The sequence below is a fragment of the Pseudophryne corroboree genome, chromosome 1, assembly GCF_028390025.1.
Source record: "Pseudophryne corroboree isolate aPseCor3 chromosome 1, aPseCor3.hap2, whole genome shotgun sequence".
Classification (NCBI taxonomy): domain Eukaryota; kingdom Metazoa; phylum Chordata; class Amphibia; order Anura; family Myobatrachidae; genus Pseudophryne; species Pseudophryne corroboree.
The window spans coordinates 850,807,136-850,829,422 of NC_086444.1; the positions used below are offsets into that span (position 1 = coordinate 850,807,136).

Here is a 22,287-nt window from a genome sequence, read left to right on the forward strand (position 1 = left end):
CGGTTCACATGAGCCACTGCTGTGACATTGTCTGATTGAATCAGAACCGGAAGGTTTCAAATAAAACTCTCCGCTTGTCGAAGGCCGTTGTAAATGGCCCTGAGTTCCAACACATTGATGTGTAGACAGGACTCCTGGTCTGACCAAAGACCCTGAAAAGTCTTTCCCTGTGTGACCGCTCCCCATCCTCGGAGGTTCGCGTCCGTGGTAACCAGGATCCAGTCCTGAATCCCGAACCGGCGACCCTCCAGCAGGTGAGCACTTTGCAACCACCACAGGGGAGGACTTTTGTTCCTGGGCACCTGCCGAAGCAGGTGCTCTCTTGCCTCTGCCCTTACCTCTGGCGAGGAAAGAGGATCCCCGACCTCTTTTGGACTTGTGCGACCGAAAGGACTGCATCTGATAGGGTGTTGCTTTCTTTTGCTGTTGGGGAATATATGGTAAAAAATTTGATTTACCTGCTGTAGCTGTGGAAACCAGGTCCGTCAGCCCATCCCCAAACAATACATCACCCTTATAGGGTAGTACTTCCATATGTTTTTTGGAATGCGCATCACCCGTCCATTGGCGAGTCCATAAGGATCTTCTCGCTGAGATAGACATGGCATTGGCCCTAGAAGCTAGCAGTCCAATGTCCCTTTGAGCATCCCTCATAAATAAGACTGCGTCTTTTATATGGGCTAGAGTTAGGAATATAGTATCCTTATCCATAGTATCAAATTGATCTGTCAGCTCATCTGTCCAAGCTGCAATTGCGCCACACACCCATGCCGACGCAATCGTCGGTCTTAACACTGCACCCGTATGAGAATAAATACCCTTTAAGGTAGTTTCTTGCCTGCGATCTGCAGGGTCCTTAAGGGCCGCTGTGTCAGGAGACGGTAGTGCCACTTTCTTGGACAAGCGCGTCAGGGCCTTGTCCACAGTGGGGGGTTATTCCCAAATCTCCCTGTCCTGCTTAGGGAAAGGGTATGCCATAAAAATTCTTTTGGGGATCTGCGGTCTCTTATCCGGAGTCTCCCAAGCTTTTCCAAAGAACTCATTTAATTCATGAGATGCGGGAAAATTAATAATCTGTTTCTTTTCCTTAAACATGTGTTCCCTTGTGTCGGGGACCGAGGGTTCATCCACAATATGCAACACATCCCTTATTGCCACAATCATACACTGAATGGTTTTAGTCACCCTAGGGTGCAATTTTACTTCGTCATAGTCGACACTGGAATCAGAATCCATGTCGGTAGTAGTGTCTTGTGTTAAGGGATGCTTTTGAGACCCCGACGGGCCCTGTGAGTCGGTCCAATCTGAGGATTGACCGCCTGATGTCCCCTGGGGACAGGGGGACAGAGTTATTTTCCAATGTAAGTGCAGATGGGACCCGGACCACTTGTCCAGAAGGTCCCATCGAAAAGTCCTTGCATGGAACCTTCCGAAGGGAATGGCCTCATAGGCCGCCACCATTTCCCCCAGAACTCGAGTGCCTTGGTGAACTGACACCCTTTTCGGTTTTAGCAGGTCTCTGACCATGTTCTGGATGTCTTGGGCTTTCTCTATTGGGAGGAAGACCTTCATTTGTTCCGTATCCAGTATCATACCTAGGAACGGTAGTTGAGTTGTCGGAATCAACTGTGACTTCGGTAGATTTAGAATCCAACCGTGTTGCTGGAGCACTCTCAGAGAGAGCGCCACACTGCTCAGCAATTTCTCCCTTGATCTCGCTTTTATCAGGAGATCGTCCAAGTATGGGATAATTGTGACTCCATGCTTGCGCAGGACCACCATCATTTCCGCCATTATCTTGGTGAAAATCCTCGGGGCCGTGGAAAGTCCAAACGGCAACGTCTGAAATTGGTAATGACAATCCTGTACAGCGAATCTCAGGTATTCCTGATGGGGGGCATATATGGGGACATGAAGGTACGCATCCTTTATGTCCAGAGACACCATAAACTCCCCCTCCTCCATGTTGGCTATTATTGCTCTGAGAGATTCCATTTTGAATTTGAATCTTTTTATGTACAGGTTTAGGGATTTCAGATTCAAAATCGGTCTGACCGAACCGTCCGGTTTCGGGACCACAAATAGGATTGAATAGTAACCTCTTCCCTGCTGGTGCAGGGGAACCTTGATTATCACTTGCTGTATACACAGCGTTTGAATTGCAGCTAACACTACATCCCTTTCCGATGTGGAAGCTGGTAGGGCCGATTTGAAAAATCGGTTCGGGGGCACATCCTCGAATTCCAATTTGTAACCCAGGGAAACTATTTCCAACACCCAGGGATTCAGGTCCGAACTGACCCTGGCCTGACTGAAAAGTCAAAGACGTGCCCCCACCGGTGCGGACTCCCTCAGGGGAGTCCCAGCGTCATGCTGTGGTTTTTGGAGCAACCGGGGAGGACTTTTGTTCCTGGGCACCTGCCGAAGCAGGTGCTCTCTTGCCTCTGCCCTTACCTCTGGCGAGGAAAGAGGATCCCGACCTCTTTTGGACTTGTGCGACCAAAAGGACTGCATCTGATAGGGTGTTGCTTTCTTTTGCTGTTGGGGAATATATGGTAAAAAATTTGATTTACCTGCTGTAGCTGTGGAAACCAGGTCCGTCAGCCCATCCCCAAACAATACATCACCCTTATAGGGTAGTACTTCCATATGTTTTTTGGAATCCGCATCACCCGTCCATTGGCGAGTCCATAAGGATCTTCTCGCTGAGATAGACATGGCATTGGCCCTAGAAGCTAGCAATCCAATGTCCCTTTGAGCATCCCTCATAAATAAGACTGCGTCTTTTATATGGGCTAGAGTTAGGAATATAGTATCCTTATCCATAGTATCAAATTGATCTGTCAGCTCATCTGTCCAAGCTGCAATTGCGCTACACACCCATGCCGACGCAATCGTCGGTCTTAACACAGCCCCCGTATGAGAATAAATACCCTTTAAGGTAGTTTCTTGCCTGCGATCTGCAGGGTCCTTAAGGGCCGCTGTGTCAGGAGACGGTAGCGCCACTTTCTTGGACAAGCGCGTCAGGGCCTTGTCCACAGTGGGGGGTGATTCCCAAATCTCCCTGTCCTGCTTAGGGAAAGGGTATGCCAAAAAAATTCTTTTGGGGATCTGCGGTCTCTTATCCGGAGTCTCCCAAGCTTTTCCAAAGAACTCATTTAATTCATGAGATGCGGGAAAATTAATAATCTGTTTCTTTTCCTTAAACATGTGTACCCTTGTGTCGGGGACCGAGGGTTCATCCACAATATGCAACACATCCCTTATTGCCACAATCATACACTGAATGGTTTTAGTCACCCTAGGGTGCAATTTTACTTCGTCATAGTCGACACTGGAATCAGAATCCGTGTCGGTAGTAGTGTCTTGTGTTAAGGGACGCTTTTGAGACCCCGATAGGCCCTGTGAGTCGGTCCAATCTGAGGATTGACCGCCTGATGTCCCCCCTAAACCAGCCTTATCAAGCCTTTTATGTAAAGATGCCACACTTGCATGCAACGTATGCCACATGTCCATCCAATCTGGAGTCGGCACAACCGACGGGGACACACCACTCATTTGCTCCATCTCCTCCTTGGAGAAGCCTTCCGCCTCAGACATGTTGACACACACGTACCGACACCCCACACACACAGGGATTAACCTATAAGGGGACAAAACCCCAACCAGGTCCTAAGGAGAGACAGATAAAGAGTATGCCAGCACACACCAGCGCTTAACAACACTGGAAAAAAAAATATATATCCAGATAGCGCTTTTTTATATATATTATGTCAATTCCCACTCACTGCGTCGCCAAAGTGCCCCCCTCCTCTTTTTTCCAGCCTGTGTTCAGCAGGGGAGAGACCAGGGAGCCAGCGTTTTCTTTCTCATGCAGCTTCTGTGGAGAAAATGGCGCTGGTTAGTGCTGAGGATCAAGCCCCGCCCACCCGATGGCGGGCTTCGGTCCCAGTGATTTTTCAATAAAATGGCGGGGGATCAGAGATTTACTGCCTCCGCAGTCTAATCCCACTGTATTTGTGCCAAAATGTGAGGTTTATTGCTGCCCAGGGTGCCCCCCCTGCGCCCTGCACCGTTCAGTGCTGCTCTGTGTGTGTGTGTGTGTGTGTGTGTGTGTGTGTGTGTGTGTGTGTGTGTGTGTGTGTGTGTGTGACTGGGAGCAATGGCGTGCAGCTTACCGCTGCGCGCCTTACCTCATGAAGATCTGATGTCTTCTGCCGCCTAAGATGTCTTCTGTCTTCTCTATCCGCTTCTACCTTCAGCATCTGTGAGGAGGACGGCGGCGCGGCTCCGGGACGAACCCCAGGTGAGACCTGTGTTCCGACTCCCTCTGGAGCTAATGGTGTCCAGTAGCCTTAGAAGCAGTGCCCAACTTGACAAGCCAGCTCTGCTTCTCTCTCCTCGGTCCCACGATGCAGGGAACCTGTTCCCAACAGGACTCCCTGAAAATAAAAAACCTAACAAAATTATTTTTCCACAGAAAACTCTGGAGAGCTCTCTGCAGTGCACCCATTCTCCTCTGGGCACAAGATCTAACTGAGGTCTGGAGGAGGGGCATAGAGGGAGGGAGCCAGTGCACACCCATAGTCAAAGTTCTTTTTAGGTGCCCTATCTCCTGCGGAGCCCGTCTATACCCCATGGTCCTTACGGAGTCCCCAGCATCCTCTAGGACGTAAGAGAAACAGGATTTTAATACCTACCGGTAAAACTTTTTCTCTTAGCCTGTAGAGGATGCTGGGGACTTCAAAAGGACCATGGATTATGGACGGGATTGGCAGGAGACATGGGCACTTTAAGACTTTAAAAGGGGTGTGAACTGGCTCCTCCCTCTATGCCTCTCCTCCAGACTCCAGTTATAGAACTGTGCCCAGGGAGACGGACATTTCGAGGAAAGAATGTACCATTTAAACCCGGTGAGCGTCAAACCAGCTCACACCTCCCGTGAACGTGGCATTCAACAGAACGTGGCATTCAACAGAACACCAGCTGACGGCATGAACAATATGCAGCAATATGCTGCCAAAAAACGTAACACAACCTGTGTGTAAACACTGCCAAAAATAGCATAACGCATGCCACGGCATGAATAACGTCAGCCACAGGCTGACGGAAAAGTAACACAGCATGTGTGTAACCAAACTTAATAACTGCAGGTACAGTATGCACTGGGACGGGCGCCCAGCATACTCTACGGACTAAGAGAAAAGGATTTACCGGTAGGTATTAAAATCCTATTTTCTCATACGTCCTAGAGGATGCTGGGGACTCCAAAAGGACCATGGGGTTTATACCAAAGCTCCAGAACGGGCTGGAGAGTGCGGATGACTCTGCAGCACAGATTGAGCAAACATGAGGTCCTCATCAGCCAGGGTATCAAACTTATAACCCTCTCAAAGGTGTTTGAACCCGATCAAGTAGCCTCTTGGCAAAACAGTAATACCAAAACCCCTCGGGCAGCCGCACATAACGCGCCCACCTTTCTGGTAGAATGGGCCTTCACTGGTTTCGGTAACGGCAATCCAGCCATAGAATGAGCCTGCTGAAATGTATCACAGATCCAGCGTGCAATAGTCTGCTTGGAAGCAGGAACCCCAATCTTGTTGGGAACATACAGGATAAACAGAGCGTCTGTTTTCCTAATCTGAGCCATTCGGGCAACATAGATTTTCAAAACTTAGACCACATCAAAATACTTCGACGTCGCCCAGGCGTCGATAGCCACCTACACCACAATAGGATTGGTTCATGTGAAACGCTGAAACCACTTTTGGCAGACAATGCTGACGAGTTCCCAACTCTGCTCTATCTTCATGGAAGATCAAACAGGGCTCTTGTGAGACAAAACCGCTAATTTAGACACCCTCCTTGCGGATGCCAAAGCCAACCGCATGACCACTTTCCAAGTGAGGAATTTCCACTCAACCTTATTGAAAAAGTTCAACCAATGAGATTGCAGGAACTGCAACACCACGTTAAGATCCCATGGTGCCACAGGGCACAAGGGAGGGTGGATGTGTAACACACCGTCTACGAAAATTTGAACCTCTGGAAAAGAGGTCAATTGGTTTTGGAAGAAACCAGATAAGGCTGAAAACTGAACCCTAATCGAGCTTAACTTAAGACCCGCATCAACACAATCTTGTAAGAAAAGAATGGAGAAAACGACCCAACTGGAATTCTTCCATAGGAACTTCCTTGGATTCACACCAAGACACATGCTTTCTCCAAAAATGGCGGTAATGTTTTAATGTTACTTCTGTTCTGCCTGATGAAGAGTAGGGATGACTTCACTGGGAATATCCCTTCGGGTTGGGATCCGGCGATCCACCTCCAAGCCGTCAATGGACATCACGGTAAGTCTTGGAACACACACGGCCCCTGCCGTAACATATCCTCTCATAGAGGAAAAAAAACAGGGATCTCCTATGAGTAATTCCTGAAGATCCTGATACCAGCACTCCTTGACCAGTCTGGAAGAATGAGGATCACCTGAACCTCTGTTCTTCTTATGATCTTTTAGCATCTTTTGGAAAGAGTGGAAATGGAGGGAACACCTAGACCGACCGAAAACACCCACGGTGTCACTAGGGCGTCCACTGCTATTGCTTGAGGGACCCTCGACCTGGACCAATATCTCTGAAGTTTCTTGTCGAGGCGAAACGCCATCTTGTCTATTCGTGGAATTCCCCAAACTTGTCACTTCTGTGAAAACCGCTTGATGAAGACTCCACTCTCCTGGATGGAGAACGTGTCCGCCGAGGAAGTCTACTTCCCAGTTGTCCACTCACAGAACAAACATCGCTGACAGAACACGTAATTGTTTTCGTCGCCCGGCGGCAAATCTTTCTGGCTTCTGCCATTTCTTCTCCGGTAGAAAAACGATATAAACGGCCCTTAACTCTAGGCCGTTAATGTGGTGACAAGTATCCTAACTTGACACTTGTCCTCGGTGAGAATTGCTCCGCTACCACAGGAGTGATGTTCTGGTCTTGAAACCCTGAATATCTCAAGTGGGAACCGGACGACTTGTTCAACAGGTCCCGCTAACACTCTGGCATGCAAGCTGCCCACTGAATGGCCTCGTAGGCCGCAACCCTCTTTTCCAATAACTGAATGTATTTGGATTGACCCTGTTGCAGGTCCGACCAGACTCTGAATCCTCAGAGGTTTTTTTTTTTTTTTGGAAGCAAATAATATTTTCCAAGCCGACCACCGCATCTTTGGGACCAACAGGGATTCGAGCAAGTTCTGCTGTCGAAGAACTGTCAGGGAGAAAACAACGTTTTTCACCAACTGGCTTCTTGAACCCTCCGTAATCCGGAGAGCGATCCAGTACAGAATACTTCTGTCTCCTTACTATCGGAGGAAACCTATCATACCGTCATCACTCTGGTGAATTGGTAACGACAGTCCTGAATCACAAACCTCAGGAAAGTCTAATGCAACAGAAGCTGCAATTAGACCTCCTTTCTCCTTTTTTAGAGTAGAGAAACCTGACATGAGAGATTCCCTCATGGATTTTAAGAAGGAAATTTTAGATTTCAGGTATAGGATTTTTTTTGCCCGAGCCATCCGGCCTCGGAAGCACGAAAAAGCTTAAAAAAAACAGCTTCTACCCTTTTTTTTTTGTGTGTGACCGGGACAGCAGGACAAAGACCTGATCCTGACACAACTCTTGTATTGCGCCACATACTACCTCCCTGTCCAGAGGGGAATCGATAAGGTCTATTTGAAAAAATCAGTGAGGGGAAACGTCTGGAAAAACTCCCGTATGTCCCACCAGGGACTCTATCCTTAACTCACTGGTCCATGTCCTTTCCAGGGCTGACTGAAGAGTTTTAGACGTGGTCCCACCGATGTGGGTTCCCGCAAGCTAGACCCACCGTCCTGTGGACGTGGCAGAAAACATAGGATGATTGAAAAAAGGCAGCTGACCTCCTTCCTCTCTTTACCTTCCTTTACCTGCAAAGAAAGGGGAATCCTTATCTATTCAGTCGAAATGACTGCATCCTACAATAATGCGTCACCAGCCGCAGTGAGGGAACCTAGGACAAGAAGGTAGACCTACCAGTGGTACCTGCTGCGAGCATATTAACCAAGTCATCACCAAACAAGGCTTCACCTTCATAGGGAAGGGGCTCCACTCCTTCTCGGAGTCAGCATTAGCATCCCTTTGGTTAATCCACAACGCCCTCCTAGCCGAGACCGCCATGTACTTGGCTTGCGAACCCAAAGAGTTCCATATTCCTTGTAGTCGCATGGTAGTATGCTACAATGTTCTAGATATGACCCAACTTAAGGAGTATCCCATCTCTCCCCAGGGTAATTATATCGGACGACAAGGTAACCGATCCTTTCTGAATACAAATACTCCCCCATGTGCATGTCATGCAAGTATAATCAATGTATATAATGAAAATATCACTTAGCTTCCTGTATACGATCCTCTGTGACAGGGCCCCGTGCAAGACAGGGGTTGACTCTCACTTTATTCTACCCACGGCGGGAAAAGAATAAACCCATGGCCTCCTCGTGAGGAATTGAACCATCTTGTCACGGCTGACCTAGAGCTTTTTTCCAACAGAGCGACCAGCACATGAAAAGGAACAACTTTACTTCAGCATTCATTATAAATTTAAATATAATTATGCACATTTAAATACACATATACACACATATATCTATAAATATATATATATATATCTCATATATATATTTTTGTCCGGAACAGCAGGGTCCCTAGTGACGTTAATACGTTCTTAATGTGTATGAAACATGTACTGAATGCTGATATTGTGGATCTAATCAGGAAACCTTATGGTCGACATAAGAAATAGTATCCGTGTCGATACCAGGGAGTAGTAACTGGGCAAAATAAAATGTATGCGACCCCGAGGGGTCTGAGGGAAATCTATATATATTATTATTAGTATTACCCTTACTACGTCTGTGATCTAGCCACATTGCAAACGTACCATATATATATATATATATATATATATATTGTCCATATGTAAATTAAATGTTAAGAAATTCCCCAGGTGTTTACTGATATGCTTGGGTGTGGTTCCTGTCTCTTTAAAAGAGTGGGACAGGGCCTAAACACATGATATAAGCATGTTGTGTATTTAAAATCCAAAAGATGCCTGTGAGCATTGCTCAGATTTGTGTAAGTCAGTGTAGGGACTGACCAAATGGGAATGGCCGTGAAGGGGCTGGTCAGCTTAACAAACTATTGCAATATTTTGGAACTAACATTCTCTGAATTCAGATGAATTACAGTTTGAAGTGTTAATATTAGGTGAGTGCTGAATTTGTATGATTTTTTTATTTAAATAGTGTGGTCACAATACCACTGGCACCGCGGATGTATGAGTGCTGTGGGTTCTTGCCTATTGTTTATATAAAATTTTTGTGGTCACACTCTTTCTTGCACCCCTATTGTCCATATGTAAATTAAATGTTAAGAAATTCCCCAGGTGTTTTTACTGATATGCTTGGGTGTGGTTCCTGTCTCTTTAAAAGAGTGGGACAGGGCCTAAACACATGATATAAGCATGCTGTGTATTTAAAATCCAAAAGATGCCTGTGAGCATTGCTCAGATTTGTGTAAGTCAGTGTAGGGACTAACCAAATGGGAATGGCCGTGAAGGGGCTGGTCAGCTTAACAAACTATTGCAACATTTTGGAACTAATATTCCCTGAATTCAGATGAATTACAGTTTGAAGTGTTAATATTAGGTGAGTGCTGAATTTGTATGATTTTTATATATACACTGCTCAAAAAAATAAAGGGAACACTAAAATAACACATCCTAGATCTGAATGAATGAAATATTCTTATTAAATACTTTGTGCTTTAAATAGTTGAATGTACTGACAACAAAATCACACAAAAATGATCAATGGAAACCAAATTTATTAACCCATGGAGGTCTGGATTTGGAGTCACCCTCAAAATTAAAGTGGAAAAACACATTACAGGCTGATCCAACTTTGATGTAATGTCCTTAAAACAAGTCAAAATGAGGCGCAGTAGTGTGTGTGGCCTCCACGTGCCTGTATGACCTCCCTAAAACCCACACAAGTGGCTCAGGTAGTGCAGCTCATCCAGGATGGCACATCAATGCGAGCTGTGGCAAGAAGGTTTGCTGTGTCTGTCAGTGTAGTGTCCAGAGCATGGAGGCGCTACCAGGAGACAGACCAGTACATCAGGAGACGTGGAGGAGTCCATAGGAGGGCAATAACCCAGCAGCAGGACTGCTACCTCTGCCTTTGTGCAAGGAGGAACAGGAGGAGCACTGCCAGAGCCCTGCAAAATGACCTCCAGCAAGCCACAAATGTGCATGTGTCTACTCAAACGATCAGAAACAGACTCCATGAGGGTGGTATGAGGGCACGACACCCACAGGTGGGGGTTGTGCTTACAGCCCAACACCGTGCAGGACGTTTGGCATTTGCCAGAGAACACCAACATTGGCAAATTCGCGACTGGCGCCCTGTGCTCTTCACAGATGAAAGCAGGTTCTCACTGATCACATGTGACAGACGTGACAGAGTCTGGAGATGCCACGGAGAACGTTCTGCTGCCTGCAACATCCTCCTGCATGACCGGTTTGGCAGTGGGTCACTAATGGTGTGAGATGGCATTTCTTTGGGGGGCCGCACAGCCCTCCATGTGCTCGCCAGAGGTAGCCTGACTGCCATTAGGTACCGAGATGAGATCCTCAGACCCCTTGAGAGGCCATATGCTGGTGCGGTTGGCCGTGGGTTCCTCCTAATGCAAGACAATGCTAGATCTCATGTGGCTGGAGTGTGTCAGCAGTTCCTGCAAGATGAAGGCATTGATGCTATGGAATGGCCCCGCCCGTTCCCCAGACCTGAATCCAATTGAGCACATCTGGGACATCATGTCTCGCTCCATCAACCAATGCCACATTGCACCACAGACTGTCCAGGAGTTGGCGGATGCTTTAGTCCAGGTCTGGGAGGAGATCCCTCAGGAGACCATCCGCCACCTCGTCAGGAGCATGCCCAGGCGTTGTAGGGAGGTCATACAGGCATGAGGAGGCCACAGACACTACTGAGCCTCATTTTGACTTGTTTTAAGGACATTACATCAAAGTTGGATCAGCCTATAGTGTGTTTTTCCACTTTAATTTTGAGGGTGACTCCAAATCCAGACCTCCATGGGTTAATAAATTTGATTTTCATTGATAATTTTTGTGTGATTTTGTTGTCAGCACATTCAACCAGTGCCGTAACTAGACATTTTAGCGCTGTGTGCAAGAAACAGCATCGGTGCCCCCCCCCCATACTTAAAACAGGGCCAGTGCGCGGTGCAGGCGCGCACCAAAAATATAGGGGCGTAGCTTTATGGGGAAGTGGCGTGGCCACAAAATAGTACCAATTCATATTACGCTGCACAGGGGTCTCCATTATTCAAATTACACCGAACAGTAGTGCCCCTGTCACACATTGCATCAGGTTGAGCCCCCTTTTACACATTACGGCAGGTAGAGTCCCCATTAATGGGCTCTACACATTTACCGATTACACTGAAAGATATGAACGATATCGTTCAGATTTTTCAGTGTGTATGCACCAACGATGAACGATGTGCGGCCCTGTGCTCATTCATCGTTGGTGCCCGCTCATTTATGCCTGCAAGCCAATATGGACAATATCGTTCATATTAGCATGCAGGGCTATGGGGCCGGGTGATGAGGAGAGTGAAGAAACTTTACCCTCCCCGTCTACCCCTCCCCCCCTTCCCACCGCCGGGTCGGCCGTCGGGCACCTCGGCGGCCAGTGTGTAGGGGCCTTTACACATTACGGCAGGTGGAAGCCCGGTTGACACATTACGGCAGACAGAGTCCCCATTTACACATTACAGCAGGTAGAATCCCCTTTGACACATTACAGCTGTTAGAGCCCCCTTTCACACAGTACGGCAAGCAGAGCTACTTTTTACACAATATGGTGTATATATAACCCTCCCCCCTGAAATATCTTGCATTTGCCCATGCGCCTGCCCACCTTCCCCCCTCTCCCATGCTGTACTGATGTTACGGTTACCTTATGTCCTGAACAGGAGCCGGGGGAGGAGGCGGATATCAACTTCCACGGGCACTGCAGCACAGATCACATTCTGCACAGTCGCCCAGCGTCCTGCGGGTGGGGGGCACAGTTTAATCATGAGGCGGGGTTTCCGCACTGCTGCACTATAAGCCAGGGCTGGATTAAGCCTTAGGCCCAGAGCACTTGAGACAGAGGGCCCTCCCCTCTTGTCAGTACCGGACAACAAGATGGAATGAATTGCTCTTTACTACATGCTACAGAGCAGTGCTTTGTGGCCTTGCTTCTGCATTATCCACACCTGGACTATATAAATATATATATATATATATATATATATATATTCTATCTAACTGGACTATACATAAACTTTGCCCCATATATATAATATTTATAATCCAGGTGTGGATTATGCAGAAGCAAGGCCACACAGCACTGCTCTGTAGCATGTAGTAAAAAGCTATTTATTCAAGCATGATCTTGATATATATATATATATATATATATCATGTGGCACGGTGCAATATGAAACTCAGACAACACCCCTTTGTCGCCCCCCCCCCCCCCCCCCGGGTGACGAAAAGGTCAGCAACTCTGGCCCGCAGCACTGGCAATTGTCTGCACTCCTTCTTCCCCATGCCGCCGGGACGTAGCAGCGGCCGGCACTCTGGACCCCCACCTGGCAGGTCATCACTCCCCGAACTCGGAGAACACTCACCCACATACAGCAGGGAGAGAGAGGTAGCCGGCAGAGAACCAGAGACAGCGGCGCTTCGGAGAAGCCAAGCTGCTCTCTGGGGACTTCACCGGGACAGACCTTTTGCAGAAGGTCTGTCCGGATTCCAACAGCGGGGGCCATGTCTGTGCAACTCTGTCCCCCTTTAATCCGGCTCTGCTACAAGCTCCAGCTTGATAGGGGAGGAGGCGGAGACGATCGCGCGGCTCAGTGTGAGGCGGGGAGGCGGGCATTACTCGCAGCTTTCCGTGCTGCTGCGATTACACAATATATGCTTCGGGGCTTTGGGGGGAAAGGCGGTGATGCTTACCATATGGTGTGGGGTGGTGGAGGTGCGTGCACTGCTCGCGGCTTCCGCATCTGCACTGAAAGCTCTTGCTTGTAGTGGAAGCAGAGCTGACAGTCAATGTCTAATATAAATTTTGGTGGCGGCTGTTTGCGCCCCAGCTCATCCTGCGCTGTGTGCAAGGCACACAGCGCACATACCTAGTTACGGCTCTGCATTCAACTATGTAAAGAACAAAGTATTTAATAAGAATATTTCATTCATTCAGATCTAGGATGTGTTATTTAAGTGTTCCCTTTATTTTTTTGAGCAATGTGTGTATATATATATATATATATATATATACACATACACACACACACACACACACACACACACACACACACACAGGTATTGCAATGCATCACATTACCATGTCAATGTTTTTACCCAGTCAGATTTGTTGGTGCCGACAGGATCACCCACACACGTCTGTGTCTCCCATATAGTTTTCTCTTTGGAAAAAACATACATTTACTGACATGTTGACACACATTTACTTGAACCAAGTAACATCAGGAGTCGGCGGTGCCGACTGAGACATTCCCATAGCCGTTTGTGGCAGAGTACTCAGCCTCCTACATGCCGACACACATGTAACTACCACCCACCAACATTACACTGACTATTTTGTGTCAGGGAAACACAGAAAACGCTCTCCAGCTCTTTTGCTCATTATATATTGTGCTTTTTAACATGTATTGCACTAAACCACCGTGCCCCCCCCCCCCTTTTTTTTCACTGTGATCTTGTTCAGCAGTGTTTTTGGCAGGCCAGCGTTCTGAGGAGAAAATGACGCTGGTTCGAGCTGTGAGGGCGAAGCCACGCCCCCTCAATGGCGCGCTTCAGCCCCGCTATTTTCTAGCTATTAATACTGGCGGGGGTCTGTATACAGTGCCTATGCACTGTATACCTCTTATGCCAGGCTTAATATTGAGGTTTTATTGCTGCCCAGGACGCCCCCCCACGCCCTGCTCCCTTGTAGTGCTGTTTGTGTGTGGGAGCATTGGCGCGCAGCGCGACCGCTGCGCGGTACCTCTGAGACTGAAGTCTTCTGCTGTCTTTATTGAAGTCTTCTGTACTTTGTTTACTCACCCGGCTTCATTCTTCTGGCTCTGTGAGGGGGACGACGGCGCGGCTCCAGGAACAAGCAGCTAGGCTATACCAAGTGATCAGACCCTCTGGAGCTAATGGTGTCCAGTAGCCTAAGAAGCAGAGCCTTTAAACTCACAGAAGTAGGTCTGCTTCTCTCCCCTCAGTCCCACGAAGCAGAGAGCCTGTAGCCAGCAGTGTTCCTTGAAAATAATAAACCTAACAAAAAAGTATTTTCCGAGAAACTCAAGAGATCTCCTCAGTGTGTGACCAGTCTCTCTGGGCACAGAATCTAACTGCAGTCTGGAGGAGGGGCATAGAGGGAGGAGCCAGTTCACACCCCTTTTAAAGTCTTAAAGTGCCCATGTCTCCTGCGGATCCCGTCTATACCCCATGGTCCTTTTGGCGTCCCCAGCATCCTCTAGGACGTATGAGAAATTAATTTATTACATTTTGGAATAAGGCTGTAACATAACAAAATGGAAAAAAGTGAAGCGCTGTGAATACTTTCTGGATGCACTGTATAGTTTGGAGCAGAGAAGGGAAAGGGGAACATGATAGAAACTTTCAAATACACCAAGGGTCTTGGCAAAGTACAGGAGGGAAACATTCTTCAAAGGAAGAGAAGTATTAGAACTCGAGAGCATACACTGAGACTTGAAAAATAAATGTTCAGGGGAAATTTGAGGAAAAATTACTACACAGAAAGGGTGGTGGATAAGTGGAATAGCCTCCCATCAGAGGTGGTAGAGGCTAAGACTGTAGAGCAATTTAAACATGCTTGGGATAGGCATATGAATATCCTTACAAAGATCTAAGGTTTAAAAAGGATTGAAATTACCTAAAGGATAAAAAAAGGGGACAGACTAGATGGGCCAAAAGGTTCTTATCTGCAGTCAAATTCTATGTTTCTATGACTTTTATTCCTTACATTCATGTATTCCCTACCATCTAGCACTCAAGGCAGCAGCGCCGGATGGGGCATAAAGGGCCACCAGGGAAATGCATTGGTAGGGGCCCATGCTTTAAGGGTTTTGGTCAGTCACCAGAGTGGGTGTGGCAGGCAACCACAGAGAGTGCATGATCTGGGCCCGTTTATAAATATACATAGTAAACATTGATATTGCATGCACGATAAAGTACCAGATCGATAATAGCAATGCACTGTAGTAAATACACCATAGTCCTGGAAAAGCTGTACAATGTAACATATGTATAATAAGCACATGATGGTCATCCAATCTATATATACCACAGTAATGAACTGTACATGAGATAGGGGAGCCCGGTACTGACCAGACAGTGTCTAAAACTGCACTAGGTCTAGTAAAGGTGAGAAAAATTAAACTAGCTAAGCTCTGATCACTGGAATGATGTAATTGTAGGTTTGTGAATGAATGCAGAGATACAATGCCATTCTGATCACTGTCAGGAACTGTGTTCATTATGCTAAAACCCACAACCAACAAGAAAATGGGACAGCGATGTGCCATGATAGCTAACTTTGATTGACATGAGGGCGAATCCTGGTTTAGTTTCTACAGAAGCAAACCAAGCACTCAAGCATCCATGGTCCTCCAGTGTAGCCTGATCTCTTCATGTCTTGGATCCAGCAACATGCTGGAAACATTTCTTTGAGATTCTGGTCCATGCTGACATGATAGGATCACACAGTCGCTGCACGTTCATGGTACAAATCTTCCATTCTACCACATCATTAAAGTTCACTATTTATTGAGCCCTGGGGCCGTATGTAAGAGTTAGGGAGCCGTGAGAGATGCCAAACTTGGACGTTTCTTTTAAGGGGCAATCATGTACAAGGCATGGTTTAGCCTTGTACATGATTGCCCCTTTAAAAAATCGTCTGAGTTCGGCCGGCATCTTGCACAGCTGCTGAACTCGGGCACTTTTACATCCAGCCCCAGATGTCATGTTCGTGGAACCAACTTTGCTGACGGGTGTTTTGTGATGAAGCACATTATCCTGCTGGAAGTAGCCATTAGTAAATGGATAAACTGTGCCCATAAAGGGATGCACATCCTAGGCAACAATATTCAAGGCAAGCTGCAGCATTTAAACTATGCTCAGTTGATATTAAAGGGCCAATAAAACATTCCTCACACCATTAGACCACCACCAGCCTGAACTGTTCACCCAAGGCAGGATGGATCCATTGGTTCATGTTATTCAGTAATGTCTCCAGAGGTGGGGCAGTTCAAAAATTCAAATAGGGGAGCCACACCTACTGCCAGTGAGTCTAGACCGCTGTTTGGCAGTATTTGGGGTGGCAGTTGGCGTGGCTCCACTATTTGAATTTTGGACTGTACTGCAGCCTCACAGCTGGATGCCGTCACTGATATTAATGACAAATTCTGTCACTACAATATGTATGTCACAGCAGATTTGAGATTGGTCACCGGCAATGTTTTTCCAATGTTTTTTCTTTTTTTGCAAATTACATTTTTATTGAAAAGTCTCATCCAGAGCAGACACAGAAATCGTGAAAGGTATGTATTAAAGACAAATTAATTCTTCAAGACATATAACACAAAAAAAAAAAAAAAACTCAAAATCAAATCTCTACATAGCACATGTAGTGACTCATAAAGTAAACCAGGCATCTCAACACATAACTGAAACAACAATAATCAGAAACATTATAAATGATCCAAAACAGAAAGAAAAGACGAAAGTAAGCATGAAGAAAAGAAATACTAGTAGATGGAAGTATAGAGCATTCAGAAAAGGAAGTAAGGAAAAAGAAAAGACAGAAAGGTTCACTCCCCTCACCTCCCCAGGACTAGAGAAATTCTACTGAAGAGACAGAATAAGCCTGCGAAAATGTGGTGTCTCCTAGAGAGAGGACTTATAATGGTCTAATTCTTTATACGCCAGACAAGGATACCAGGTACAGTAGCTGTAAAGGATTGATTCTTCACTTCTAATGCTGAGATAAGGTCATCCATTGCCATATAATGATCTAAGCGGGCGCTCTACTCCTTCATACAGGGGATCACGTCTGACTTTCAATACACAGGGATAACCGCCTTAGAGGCACAAAGGATATGGCAGAGTAACATTTTCTTAAATTGAGATCGGGGCCTGCGTGTAAGATTTAAAAGCCAGAACCTGCAACAAAAAGGCAGGTCTTCGCCAAGAATTATATTAGTCGCTTCTACAACTTTGCGCCAATAAGGCCAAAGGAGGGAACACTCCCACCAGATATGTAGAGGGGTGCCAACTGCCACCTTGCATCTCCAATATGTATTGGGGATCCCAGAATAAATTTTAGCTAGTGTATTTAGGCAGCGGTACCAACTTATGAGTACTTTGTAATGTGTTTCCAGCACCAGAACGTTGACAGAGGATGAGAAAGTATTACTGAAAATACCTTCCAAGACATCTTCAACTACCAAACCCGTGAGATCCGATTCCCAATCTTTAACAAATTTAGGTTGAGAAGAGAATCTCTGATCTATTATCAATCTGTAGAATGTAGATAGGGTGTGGCATGGATAAGTTAGGGAGAGGCACAATTGTTCAAACAAAGTCATAGCCCGCCTACCATCCACAGGAGAACATAGACTCATGAGAAAATTTTTAATCTGGAGGTATCTCCAAATTTCCTTGATCGGCAGATCCCATTTAGCCTGAAACTCAGGAAAACTCACTATGCCTGATGAGTCTAGCAGCTGATCCGCTCTCCATAAACCTCTATCTTGCCAGAGCTGGAACGTTGAGGACTGGTAACCTGGCGGGAATGCAGGATTCCTAAATAATGGTGTGAGTGGGGAAGGAGGCGGTTAAAAAAGGGGTTCGACAGGTACAGTAAGCAGCACCAACATGTAAAAGTGGGTCCAGCAAGCGGGTGCAAAATGAGGGGGATTTTAGAGAGCCAGGTGGAGTCAGAGTGAAGAGAGGGGAGCAAGGCTAGTTCAATATCCACCCACTGTTTTCTATTCGACTGTTATGCACACCAGTGCCTGCAGGAAAGTACTGGTGTCAGAACTGTAATGCACTCCAGTGCCTGCAGGAATGTACTGGTGTTTGAACTGTTATGCAAAACAAATGGACTCACAGACAGACTGGGGAATATGACATAACGTACACAGAAGGTGATAGGGTAACAAAATACACACAAAGTGAACAGAGAAGCCCAGAGGCTAAGGAACTGGGTATCTCCCTTGTATTAGAAATGCTCAGATGGGAAAAGCAAGATGTTGTGTTTGAATACGTAGAGAACCCGAAATGCTGTTGCTAAGGGCAACAGCAAAACCCTAAAGGGTTACCAACGGGTGTGGCAGTAAACTCCTTGGTCAGAGATGGAATGATAGACACAAGGAGAGTCTCCACAATCCTAATTCTCACTTGCAGTGCACAGGTTCAGCTTACTGCCACTAAACTGACCCCTGACACCTAGCACAGTGAGACAGGATTAGACAGGCAAGTCTTAGAATACAGCCGCAAACTTGCTAAGTTCACAGAGTAGTAACAGAACCCCAGCAAGCTAAACGACTGACTCCAGTCTTACTGCTAGGTCTGGATTGGCAGAGTGTAATACCAAATCCCCAGGCCTATTTGCAGTAAGCAACAAACAAATACAAAGCTACACAGTACCGGTTAACTTTCAGGAACTGACTAACCAACAAAGATTCAGCAGCATCTGCTTACCCTGAGAAGAGGCCTTATAAAGCAGGTGCTGTCCACGCCCCACTCAGACCTCACAGACTGTGAGCACAAAAACCAGCACCGGATCCCCTGCCGTGCACAGAGCCTATAACCACTGCACAGCAAAAGACCCGAACCGGAGTATCAGCTGCGCTCAGGTTACTCCGCTAGCACTTGTCTCCCGGTTGCCATGACGACGTGGCAGCACAGGGCAGGAGACCCTAACAGTACCCCCCCTCTGACGAGGGGTCAAAGAACCCCTACCACCGGGTTTATCGGGGAACTGCGAGAAGAAAGAGCGTATCAGTCTGGGGGCATGAAGATCACAACTGCGCACCCACGACCGCTCCTCCGGGCCATAGCCCTCCCAATGCACCAAAAATGACAGCCGACCCCGAACCACCTTGGAGTCAAGAATCCTTTCAACAACAAACTCCCTCTGGCCACGTATCAGAAGAGGGGAAGGTCTTCCACTGGAAGAAGGATTACTAATCGCCCGTTTTAAAAGGGAACAATGAAATGTTTTATTGATACCCAAAGAACGGGGCAGATCTAACTGAAATGCCACCGGATTGATAACCCTGGTGATCTTATAAGGGCCGATGAACCGGGGGCCTAACTTATGAGATGGCTGTCTCAACTTCAAATTCTTGGTAGACAACCAGACGAAGTCTCCTAATTTGAAGCTGCAGGGTCTTTTCCGCCTATCAAAAACCCTTTTGGTCACTAATGACACAGACACAAGGGCTTTCTTCACTTTCCGCCAAATACCTCTAAGGACCGAAACCACAGAGGAACCACCAGGCGTGGAGTCCAGGGGGTCAAAAGAATTGGCCTTAGGATGATGCCCATACACACAAAGGAAGGGAGAGATCCCTGTAGCAGAGTGAGCCGCGTTGTTATAGGCAAACTCCGCCATGGACAGATGAGCAACCCAGTCAGTCTGACACTTGGAGACATAACACCTGAGGAACTGCTCCAAGGACTGGTTCACCCTTTCAGTCTGCCCATTAGACTGCGGATGGTAGCCTGACGACAAGCTGACAGAAATCTGGAGATCGGAACAAAATGCCCTCCAGAATTTGGCCACAAACTGGGATCCGCGGTCAGAGACCACATCAAGTGGCAACCCGTGGAGATGCACAACATGCAGCATAAATAATTCAGACAGGCGTCTGGCCGATGGCAGCCCAACCAGTGGAACGAAGTGCGCCATCTTCGAAAACCTGTCAACGACAACCCAGATGGCTGTCATCCCCGAGGATTTGGGCAAGTCCACCACAAAATCCATTGAAATGTGGGTCCATGGCTTAGATGGGATAGAGAGTGGATGTAATGGGCCAACAGGAACCCCTCTAGGAGTCTTATTTCGGGCACAGATGTCACATGCCCGAACCCACTGATCCACATCCTTAGCCACCGAGGGCCACCACACCGCCCTAGATAGCAACTCCCGAGTTCTGGCAATACCCGGGTGACCTGCCGACTTCTTGGCATGGAATTCCAGGAACACTCGCTGTCTTAACCTAGGAGGCACAAACAAAAGACCTACCGGAAGGTCTGGAGGAGCCTGCTCCTGTGCTCTAAGGACTAATGATAAGAGGTCCTGGGTAATGCCCACTTTAATACATGATGGGGAAACAATGGGCAACGGCTCCTCTGTGGTCTCCTGGATTGGAGCAAAACTCCGCGAGAGCGCATCAGCCTTGATGTTTTTTGACCCAGGGCGATATGTTATCAAAAAATGAAAGCGAGCAAAAAACAAAGCCCATCGTGCCTGCCTGGCATTGAGACGCTTCGCTGACTCTAAATATGCCAGATTCTTATGGTCAGTGAGAATTGAGACCACAAACTTAGCCCCCTCAAGCCAGTGTCTCCACTCCTCGAGTGCATCCTTAATAGCCAACAATTCCCGGTTACCCACGTCATAATTCATCTCGGCAGGCGAAAATTTACAGGAAAAGTAAGCACAGGAATGAAGGCGATTATCAGACACTCCCATCTGAGAAAGCACTGCCCCAATACCCATCTCAGAGGCATCCACCTCCACCACAAAAGGACGCTCTGGATCTGGGTGTCGCAGCACCTTGGCCGAAACAAATGCCCTTTTGAGACGGGCAAAAGCCGCTTTAGCCTCACAAGACCAGTGAGCAACATCTGCCCCTTTCTTAGTGAGTGCCACCAAGGGCGCCACTGTAGACGAAAATCCAGCGATAAATCGTCTATAAAAATTCGCAAAGCCCAGGAAACGCTGAAGCGCCTTCAAACTAGTGGGCTGCACCCAATCCAGGACTGCCTGTACCTTGGAACCCTCCATTTGGAAACCTTCTGGGGAGATAATATATCCTAGAAATGCGATTTGCTGAACTTCAAATTCGCACTTCTCCAGCTTCGCCCCAAGCCGGTGGTCTCTGAGTTTCTGGAGGACTAAGCGTACATGCTTCCGATGTTCCTCCAGGGAATGGGAGAAGATTAGGATGTCATCTAAGTATACAACTAAGAATCTATCCAAATATTCCCTGAGCACATCATTCATGAAATCCTGGAAGACTGCCGGGGCATTACAGAGCCCAAAAGGCATCACCAAATATTCATAATGCCCTGAGTGGGTATTAAAGGCAGTCTTCCATTCATCCCCCTCTCTTATTCGGATTAGATTGTACGCACCGCGTAGGTCAATCTTAGAAAAAATGGTGGCAGTACGAAGCTGGTCAAACAAGACCGAAATGAGAGGCAGTGGGTATGAGTTTTTAATCATGATACGGTTCAATTCCCTGAAGTCGATGCAGGGTCGCAACGAACCGTCCTTTTTACCCACGAAGAAGAACCCCGACCCAACTGGAGACTGTGAAGGTCTGATAAATCCCTTAGCCAAGTTCTCCTGAATGTACTCTGCCATAGCCTGAGTCTCAGGACGTGACAGGGAGTACAACCTGCTCTTGGGAAGCTTAGCATTTGGCAACAAATCAATGGCACAGTCATAGGGGCGATGGGGAGGTAATACCTCTGCAACTTTTTTGGAGAACACGTCCGCAAAATCTGCATAACACCCTGGCAATCCTGGCAAACTTAGCTGCGAGAGCCTGACTGGAAGGCTCAAGCAACTCCTGAAACAATCAGTACCCCAACTAAGAATCTCTCCAGAGACCCAGTCAAATTGAGGATTGTGGGCCCTTAACCAGGGTAACCCCAACACCAATGGGGCAAAAGTACAGACAGTCACATAAAAGGACAATTTTTCAGAGTGTGTGGCTCCAATAAACAAAGAAATCTGGCTAGTGCAAGAGGTAATTTTACCTTGGGATAATGGTTCCCCGTTTAACCCACAAATCTCAATTTCCGATGCCAAGGGTACTAAGGGAACAGAGTGTTTCAGGGCGAATTGGCG

At 47.1% G+C, this 22,287-nt stretch overlaps 1 protein-coding gene across 3 annotated transcripts in view; it reads right to left on the minus strand.

The window, feature by feature from the left end:
- The window catches only part of CFAP299 (cilia and flagella associated protein 299), a 1,086,689-nt gene that overhangs the window by 59,718 nt on the left and 1,004,684 nt on the right, over positions 1–22,287 (minus strand). The window lies entirely within an intron of this gene.